This window comes from Procambarus clarkii, chromosome 25 (assembly GCF_040958095.1).
Source record: "Procambarus clarkii isolate CNS0578487 chromosome 25, FALCON_Pclarkii_2.0, whole genome shotgun sequence".
Classification (NCBI taxonomy): Eukaryota; Metazoa; Arthropoda; class Malacostraca; order Decapoda; family Cambaridae; genus Procambarus; species Procambarus clarkii.
This window is the reverse complement of record NC_091174.1, coordinates 1,876,558-1,887,248: the sequence shown is the minus strand read 5'-3', so window position 1 is coordinate 1,887,248 and position 10,691 is coordinate 1,876,558. Positions and strand designations below refer to the sequence as shown.

At 39.4% G+C, this 10,691-nt stretch overlaps 1 long non-coding RNA gene across 1 annotated transcript in view; it reads left to right on the top strand.

Moving 5' to 3' along the window:
* The window catches only part of LOC138368602 (uncharacterized), a 342,569-nt gene that overhangs the window by 18,612 nt on the left and 313,266 nt on the right, over positions 1–10,691 (top strand). Inside the window, exon 2 of the long non-coding RNA XR_011229606.1 lies at positions 4,218–4,267. This is a non-coding gene — a long non-coding RNA (uncharacterized lncRNA). The remainder of the gene's footprint in view (positions 1–4,217; positions 4,268–10,691) is intronic.

Below are 10,691 nucleotides of genomic sequence, written 5' to 3'. Positions count from 1 at the left end.
ACCCTTGCTAGTGTATCATTCTGAAAATCCAAGGGTTTTCAAACAGTATAATGTGCAGAAAACCCGTTTGTCTGTGATGTGGAAGTCTAATAAAAAAGCATGGGTCACTAGGCTTATTTTTTCGGAGTGGGTGAATGAAGTGCTGTGCCCTGCCATAGAAAAATATCTGCAGGAGAAACAATTGCCACTCAAAGCCGTGCTTCTCCTTGACAATGCTCCTGCTCATCCTCCAGGCTTGGAAGATGATTTGATGCCTCAATACAATAAATTCCTCACAGTTAAATTCCTTCCTCCTAACACCACTCCTCTAATTCAGCCTATGGACCAGAAAATCATAGCGAATTTTAAGAAACTGTATGAAAGGGCACTTTTCCGGAAATGTTTTGAAGTGACTGAAGCCACAAACCTCACCCTCAAAGAGTTCTGGAGAGAGCATTTTAACATTTTTAGTGCTTTAAAACTCGTTGACAAAGCCTGGCAAGAAGTGACTCAAAGAACCCTGATCTCTGGCTGGAGAAAATTGTGGCCTGAAGGTGTGAGAGAACTAGACTTTGAGGGGTTTGAGCCTATAAATGATGCGCCTATTGTTGAGGAAATTGTTAGTCTAGGCCAGCAAATGGGCTTGGAATTGGATGGTGATGATGTGGAGGAGTTGGTGGAAGAACAACGAAGAACTGACCACCGAAGAACTCCTAGCCCTTCAATAGGAACAGCAAGCCAACACAGCAGCGAATGATTCTGCAGTGGAGGAGGAGGTGGCAGCAGCACCAACAGCACCAGCGAATGTCCCTTCTGCAGTAATTAAGAAGGTGTGTCAGATGTGGGAAGAGATTCAAACAACTATTGAACATACTCACCCAGACAAAGCTGTAGTAGGCCGTTGTCTTAATCTTTTCAATGACAATGTGATGCCTTACTACAGAGAGAGCTTGCGAAGAAGGGAAAAGCAAGCTTCCATGAACAAATTTGTGGTGAGGAAATCGAGCAGTGAGCCTCAACCAGGACCTAGTGGCACTCAGGTTAAACGTCCCAGGGAGAGCACACCAGAAAGGTCCTCACTGCCTGATGTGATTATGGAAGGGGACTCCCCTTCCAAACAGTAACTCCTCTCCTCCTCCCCCCTCCTCACCATCTTCCATACGCCTACAGCACTCGACAGTAAGGTAAGTAATAACTGGAACATAGTTTTGTAGGTTTATTTAGATGAATTAGGTAAATTAGGTATAAAAATTTAGTTTGATGTGGGGTTTTTGGGGTAGTCAGGAACGGATTAATTCATTTCCCTTTATTTCTTATGGGGAAATTAACTTCGGAATGCGAGTTTTCGGAAGGCGAGGCGTCTCCAGGAACGGATTAAACTCGCATTCTGAGGTATGCCTGTATACTGTAACTTGAAAAGATGTCAATAGCTTGCTTTTACTTTACATGTGGATAACTAGGAACAGAACAGGTGAAAGAAAATCATGAGGATTTTATATATATTTATGGAAAAGTAGGTGGGGTATCCAACTGCTCCCGTTTCTTATCCCATCTCTTCCCTCTTCCCTATCTTCTTCTTTCCACCTTTCTCTGCCCCCTCTTCTCTTTACCCTAATATCTATCTTTCCCTTTCCCACCCTTTCTCCCTTCCTTTCCCACCCTTTCTCCCTTCCTTTCCCACCCTTTCTCCCTTCCTTTCCCACCCTTTCCCCCCTTCCTTTCCCACCCTCTACATTTCTCCACTCCCCTCTCCTCCCCTATCTTATTCTATCCCCTCTCTTTCCCCTCTCTCCTTCCCTTTCCCCCTTCTCATTCCATCTTTCCCCCTGCCCCTTCTATTTCCCCCCCTCCCTACTTTCATTACATATCCTTATTATTTGGTTCCAAACTCCTCAGTTTTAACTACCCCTGGTTTAAATTGAGAGAATGAGAGATAGCAAAGAAAATAGGGGAAGGAACAGTTTGGGTTTAGGAAAGGGATTGGCCGTACAAATTAACTGTTACAATTGTTGTAGAAATGTTTCTAGCTATAAAGAGAAAGTTGTGTGCTGCCTTCGTGGATCAGGGAAAAATTGTGTGACTGGATTAATAGTCAAACATTGAGGGAGATTTTAAAGATTTATGGAGTTGGAGGGAGTTTATTAAGAGCAGTAGAGTGGCAGAATACCAGTGAAAGTAGGGAAATTTTTATTTGTTTAAATTTTGGTGTGGGTATAAAACAGATTGTGTAATGTCTCCCTGGTTCTTTAAAATACAGTACAGTACATGGATGACCTAGTAAAGGTCGTAAAGTCTAGAATGTCAGGAATGGGAGTGCAAGTGAATTGTGATAGCAAAATATTGACATGACTGTTCGCATATGATGCAGTGGTCTTTGCTAACAGTGAGGAGGAACTGCAAAAGATTGTGAATGACCTCAAAAGTGTGTGCAATAGAATGAAATTGATGATCTTTGTAGAACATAGTAAGTTTAGGGTGTTTGAGAAAAGTGTTGTTTGTGGATTTTGTAGAGGCATATGACATGGTGATTTAAACTATAAGATACAGATAAGGAGAGAGATACGGGAAGCAGTTGTAAGTTAAGGGGTGGGGTGACGAAGGGTATTTTTCCAAATATGAAATATAGTGAAAATTTTTAAACAAATCTCCCGTTATTTGGCATCAGTGTCGTGAAAATTTCATCCCAATATGTTAAGAAATGGATTTTTACGAATTTTTTAAAATGCTTGCACGACAGGTGGCAACTAGAACTGATAATAACGATAACACCTCCTATTTATTGGCAATCAGGGATAAAGAGATGCAAGCACCTGTCCGATGCACAAAGAAGAATAGTAGTAGTAAGGAGGGTTCACAAAGTAGATATGCAGCTGGTGCCACCTGGAGGGCCAGATTTCTCACACAATAATGAGTTAGTATGTTATTATGCTGTATTTTATTATATATTGTATAATACATTGCCCAATGGCAATATTTCTTATGTCCCATTGTACAAAAAGCTGACAAACATTTTTTTTTTTTGCTCTCTCTCCTTTGTTTCTATGCAAATTTTCTTGTGACTTGTACATCTTGGAGAATGTCTATCCGGCACTAAGCATGTGAAGTTTGAGCGAAATTGGTCAACAGGTTAATTAGCCACAGGTGGCAGAATTTTTTTAACTTTGATTGTTTTTGGCAGATTTATTTACAGATTTCAAACTATTTTCTTTCTCTCTCTAGGTTGTATTGATGAATGAGGACCAGATGAGGGCCTTATCACTTATATATGGGCAATAAAGTTACTGCAATATAAATGTTTGTTATCCCTAATGTATCCCTATTTTTTGTTTTATTTAGATTATTTTTTCTCGATTTCATTTCAACACATATTGACCTACAACTTTCACATATTCGAGTATGAATACCAAGCAATGTTTACTAAAACATACAAGAAAATTAATTCATTAGAACTACCGTACTCATTGTCGATAACTTCAACTTCAAATACAGTATCTCTAAAACGGTTATTTTCAACTTTGAGACACTTTCAAAAATTCAGTTTCTGACCGATTCTCTTCATTTTTACATATGTGCAAAGTTCTTAGCTCTAAGGTGTCTTCATCTCCGCTTAGTCATAAAGCCCTAACATTTGTAGTTATAAATTTTTGCTTCTAACTTTTGCACATATTTTGATGGCCACATTGATAATATTTTTTACAGTAAACTATACTCTAAAACAATATTTTGAGATAAGGTACATGAACTTTATATGTCATCCTGAGACCATAATGAATAACATAACAATTGGTGACATTTTAATATTTTTAAACTAATTCGAAATTGTTAATTATTTTTTTTTTTTTTTTTTTTTTTTAACTTTTGTTCATGGTATGATGTTGATCCATTTGGAAAAGTTGGAGCATTTACCATGGAGATATTGTTAAAAATAAATTGGGTGTGTTTAATGAAATTTCGATACACAATCACCCGACCCTTTGTGTTTGGAGGCCGAGTTGGATAAAAAAAAAATGGGAGCAGGGTGAGGTTGTTGGTCTCCAGACGGTTGCTGGTTCGAATATTGCCAATGTTGAATATTGGCAATGTTTTTTTTTTTTTTTTTTTTTTTTTTGGTAAAATGTCATAAAGCACTCGCCAGAACCTCTTCACATATTTAACAATTATATATGTTAACATGGTAGATATTTACAAATAAACATTTTAGGAAAATTTTTTTGACTTTTTTTTTTTTTATATCCTAGCCTGGTCAGAGACAAGCCGCAGGGACCTTGACCCCTGGAATCACCGCAAGGTAGGTGCATGTGTCATAAAAATCATAAGGAAAGTAATATTTAGGCCATCAAAATAAAGATTCTAAAATTAAGAACTTTGTTTATACTTTTCAAGCAGTCCATCCTCTTAAAAATGATAATATTGTACAGTTCCCTTCAACTACTATTGATGGAGTGTACAAAATGTGGACTGTTGTGTCTTGTTGAATCACTCTTGATACAAAAGATTATTGATGTGTATTTGTGTAGGTGATTGTTTATGTATGTATATGTACATGTATGTACGAGTATGTGTACATGTATATATAACATTAATAATTGTGTAACTAGCGTCAAAGATTGTCATTTGCTTAGCTAAATGAACTAGAGGGTTCAGTTCCTGAACCGATTATGTGCCTCTGTAACCCTTTACACCACCACCTACGGGATGGGTATGGGGTGCATAATAAAGAAAGAAATCGAGTTGTTGTACACTGTAAATTCCATTTTATACTATTGGAATGCTACAAATGGCATACTGTACCAAAAAGTGGAACATTAACTATAAACATAACCTCTCCTTGGCCTAAATAAGGAATCTAATTGCTAATATATGCCATATTAAAGTTTAATGTAGTACATAAATGTGCTATATTAGGCCTAGGAAAGTTTAGGTTTGGTTGTTTCCATCTTCTTCAAGCTGGATTGCAAAATTAATATTAATATTAATAATCAGTCAATGGAATAGTACAAAATATGGTTTTAGGGTGCAAAGTCTATACTGTATTTTGTACTTAAATTCATAGTAATAGTAGATAGTCATTTTTGAATGAGATTGGCAGATGTAAGACTCGCACAAGTTTAGGCATGCAGACCAATAGACCTCTAGGAAGTTTAATACTGCATGTAATGTGACACATCTGAAGACTTTATAGAAATACTGTAGCTTATTATTGAACAACAGACGGGAAAATGAACTTGCTTAATTTTAAAATCATTTGGAAACATACCTTATCAGAATAAAATACAATGTTACATTGCCTCTAAAAAATAGTCTTAATGCTTACAGGTTTTCATAGTACGATACTCAATATTGGGCAGTTAAATGCTGGTCTTTGGATATTGTTGGGTCTGCATCTGGACATGTATGGAGATAATCTTTCAACCACTGCCATACCTGATATGGGTGCTGGGAGTTGTTGTTCTGATAACTTGCTCCAACAGGCTGTTGCTTGGAGCAGCCCACATGTCCAATACAGCCTGGTTGGTCTGGCATGTCTTGCAGGAACGTGTTTAATGTTTTTCTTTTGCTCTGACAATATTTGTTTGCTGGGAAGATAAGGAATAGCTGTGGACATCTGATGATCATACATGGCTGGCCTCTCATGGTCTTCAAGGGAGAACTTTATAAGGATACCTGATTAAACAAGCTGTGATTCATACATTAGTATGCGAGCAGCCATGTTCAACAGCCTGGTTGACCAAGCCACCAACTAGGAGGTCTGGTTAGAGACTGGGCTTTGTGGACGTTGATCCTCGGAATCACCACAAGGTAACAAAGTGTATAGTGTTCTCTGATTGTGCCTATGGCACCTCTTCTCTTCACTGGGTTTATGCTGCATTTCCTGTCACATCGTTTGCTCCAATATGTTATTTTACTATGCAAATTTAGGACCTGGCCTTCCGGTAATTTCCACATAAATATTTTGTGATGCTTGCTTCTTCTCATTTTTACCTTTTGAGAGCTTTGAAATGGTCCTTGGAGTTCAGAGGTTTTATCATCTCTATCTATACACAGAGAAATCACATTAATGTGATGTATCAATAGGGAAATCAGTAGGAGCAATGAGGATTCGAACCGGCATATTGGGTACTCTCAGGTACACACCTTAGACGACTAAACACGACATGCTAAAGGCAATGAAACCTGGGATTCAACTGAATCCTCCAGGGGTTCTGAGGCTTCCTCTGAAGCCAAGTCAGGGTTTTGCTCATTGCCTTCATGCCCTCATGCAGTGGAAGCCTTGGGACCCATAGAAGATTCAGTTGAACACCAGGTTTTATAGCTCTCAGCATGAAGTGGTTAAATTGTTTAAGACGTGTGCTTGGGATCCCAGTGTGCAGGTTCGAATCCTCTTCATGACGCTTAGTGGTTTTCTCATTGATTCATCACATAAATATGATTTTGTTGTGCATTTGAAGAGAAGCATTGGGAGTGGAATGTACCGCATTCTGTACCGCAGCCAGAGTGCATGCGGGCGATGAGCACAGCCTCACCGTCGACACAAATCAGTAAGCCTCTCCCGACACACACCAAATAAATAGTCTTCTATAGTAGTAGGAGACTTTATTTGGTGTGTGCCCAACCACTTGGGCTGGATGGTAGAGCGACGGTGCACGTCGGCGTTCAATCCCTTACCGTCCAAGAGGTTGGGCATCATTCCTTCCCCCCCCCCCCCCGTCCCATCCCAAATCCTTATCCTGACCTCTTCCAAGTGCTCTATGGTCGTAATGGCTTGGCGCCATTACGTGCTTGGTACTCAGTAGTTATGTCTGAGTACCTGTAAATGTGTGTGTGCAACTCAATACACCAGGCAAATGACAAACGTTTCAAAAGGGTCCAGGTAGCATAGGCGGGTTCTTTCTCGATTCTGTCGAGAATTGGGGGTTTAAGTCCCAGGCGGTAGAGAAATGGTTGGGCGCATTTCCTATCAACTAATGCGGCTGTTCATTCTATCTTGCAGGAAGAAACGCACGTCTATGGGTCATCTAATGTTAGTAGACTTCTAGATGTTACCACTGCTAGGCTTAGGCTCGGCTACAAGTACCTCTGGGAGTTTGCATGATCTGCTGATGGAGATTTGACTAAATGTAAACTCTGTCAGCAGAACTATTTGCAGACTGCGTCATTATATAATGGAATGCGAGAAAATCGCGGAATTCGGAGACAACATCAATGGTTGCAGGAGACCATGCCCCACGCGGGGATGCAGGTCAGTGTACCACTTGTCAACACCATCGATTGACCTGTAATAAATTTAAAGTTATGCGTGGGCCATAAATTTACCGAACAGTATCCTGGCGTTTCTCAGATATTTGGATCAAACATTTCTGTATGCGGGTGAGTGGCGATACTTTATGTAGGTGGCAGCACCTTTAGTGCGCGCGGGGAGCAGCTGCATCGACCCTCAAGCCTTCCTGTAGAGAGATGACCTAATAAAATTACGTGTGTGTTTGATAAAAAATACACTTGGTCATCAATGGTGATGTTAACATTAGAAATGGGAAAAGTTACATTCGTAATGATGATGTGGAAAATTTGCATCCCATGCAACCCGCGGTGACATCTTGCGGGTGCCTGAGTAACTGTGTACTCTTAGGAACAGTCACTAGTCAAGTGTACACACGAGCGGGTTTTGTCTCCCTCAAGTTGGTCGCTTCTAGAATACGAAGATATTGAAACTGAAACAAAATGAGTAGTTATGTAATTTTTAATAAATTGGTGGCATTTCTTTCTTATTTTTTATATTAGCTGTTACAAATGTTGGGTGCTACATTAAAGACATCTTTTGTTCAGCCGTAATTATTGTCTACAATGTCAAGATTACATTGCGTAACGTTACAGTTTAAGTTTTATCCTATGGTAACGTTTGATGATAAAAGATTAGTTTTAAACACTAAATATGAAGCTTTTCTAAATTGGGTTTATTCGGGTTACTTAAACTAAAGATCACTTTGCATATACAGTATTTTTCCGATTTATCTACCTTGTCAATTCCACAGAGAATTTTATAGGTAGTAATCACGTCTTCCCCAACTCTTCTGTCTGCCAGTGGCGTTAGGTTTAATTTCAGTAGTCTTTAATCGTATCTCACCTCTCAGTTCGTTGACAAGTCTCAGGTGTAATACCTCAGAACGTTTTCTAACTTCCAGTTTTATTTGATTATATATGAACCCCACACTGGGGCCGCATACTCCAGGATTGGTCTGACATATAAGGTATATAAGGTTCTGAATGATCACTTATACTAGTTTCTAAAGGCCGTTTTTATGTTTGCCAGTCTCGCATATGCCGTTGATATCCTTTTGATGTGGGCTTCAGGGGACAGGATTGGCGTGATATTAACCTCTCACATGTTTCTCTTCCTGATTTCTGAAGGATTTCATCTCCCAGTTGGTACCGTATGTTCGGCCTCCTGCTCCCTATACCTACTTGAGTTAAGCTCAAGTAGTCATTTGTTGGACCGTTCCTTCAGTCTGTTCAGGCCATCGTGTAGTTTCTTGCTGCCCTTTAATTTTAATCCTTCTCACAATTTTAACATCGTCAGCAAACATTGAGAGGAATGAGTCTATCTTACGGAAGATCATTTACGTATATCAGAAACAAGATAGGTCCAAGTACAGAACCCTGTGGGAATCAGCTGGTGACATCACGCAATTCTGAGGCCTTAGAGACCAGAGGCCGTAAGCGTAGAGGGCGGCTGTGAGGAGTGTTTTTTTTTTTTTATTATTATTATTTTCTACCACAGACGTGGCTACACATTAACAATGCTAACCAGCATATATACATTTTCTTCTGTCCTCCATGGACAGGGTGAAAGATTTGTCAAATATACAGTTCAGAGATTTATTGAACAATCACAGAAGTGATCGTAGTGCTTTTAAAATGGTAGGCTAAGCTACATACGTAAATACATAGATACATAGATTTATGAATGCATTAATGTGAATTCTAATGGTGAAATGCAATTCTGATCAGCTTTATACTTTATACACATACATACATACACACACATACACACACACATTTTTTAGTGTCAGAGTGGTTGACAAATGGAATGCATTAGGAAGTGATGTGGTGGAGGCTGACTCCATACACAGTTTCAAATGTAGATATGATACAGCCCAGTAGGCTCAGGAATCTGTACACCTGTTGATTGACGGTTGAGAGGCGGGACCAAAGAGCCAGAGCTCAACCCCCGCAAACAAAACTAAGTGAGAACTAGGTGAGTACACACATACATACATACACACACATACATACACACACATACACATACACACACATACATATATACACATACATATATACACATGCACATATATTTGTCTCTTTTACTCTGACAGGGTGAGATAGCTGACAAGAGAAACTAGTGTGTAATTAAGAACTTAACCACTGAAGGTGATTAAGATGCTTTTACAAGCTCAGGTTATATAGTTACATTACATGGTTAATCTAGGGTACAAGTCCAATATATCATCAAGTGTTCCAGTACTCATATAGTAGTTAAAGTTCAGCATACCTCAGCCCAGGAGGGCGAAAGTCAGACAATATGGGACATTCTACAACATAATGTTCAAGTGAGTGCATGTTTTCTCTTTCACAAAGTTGACAGTTGCCAGAATACGCCTGGGATATAGACGTATCTGGCAGCTTTCTCAAAACCCAAATGTCGAGTACACAATGTGTCAACTTTGCGAGGAGTGTTCCTGTGGTAAAGGGTAAATTGTATGTTCAGGGTGATTGGGAGGAACCAGCCCTCGAAGCGGTACTTTGAAGTCTACAAAAAGAAGAGAGCCGAGAGTTATAAGCTCAGGGGCCCAGTGAGGGTCGCCGAAGTCCTGTGAGAGTTAGGGAATAAAAACGAGGTTTTCCTGAACACAAGGGTCTGGGAGTGAGGCGGGGCCCAGAGCCAAGTACCAGAGCTTGTGGTTGGAAGGCGCGTCCCTGGGAGGTAGTCCGAATGACAATATATATAATATAATATATATATATAATATATATATATATATAATATATATATATATATATATATAATATATAAATTAATAATAATAATTATCACAGGTAAATTGACTGGTGGGGAGGGATATAGAGAGCACAGTGCGGCGACGGCGCGAGTTTAGATGACCAACTGACTCGTGGCGCAGGCGTCGCCAAACAGATGAGATGCAGTTATAAAATTCCCAACACGAAGATATAATTTAGTGGAAGTGGATTTATCCATAGATGGAGTGGGATACCGTGAATGTGTGTGAACAGGTCTCGAAGAATCGGATCCCCAAATACCTAACGTGAATATATTCGAATGATAAATAACCCAAAAACTGCTTAGCAGGTAGCCTAGGCTAGTGACGATACTACTTTTGTATTGCCTATTATCACAGGGGGATGACTATTTCCGGATACGATATATAAAAGAGGATAAGTGACGCAATGAGTGGCTGTTCAAGGTTGAAGGAAGATTAATTTCTATACATGTATATATCTATGATTTATTGACTCTGAGGAATGAACGATTGCCGATAGGATTAGGCTGTAGGATTCACCTTGAATTATATATGTAAAGGGTGCAGTGCCAATTTTATAGGTGCCCGAGCTCTGGTGGGCCTGACAAAAGCCTGCCATTTCCTATCATGTTTTTATATGTTGCACGATTAAGTATTTTGTGTTTGTACTCGCCA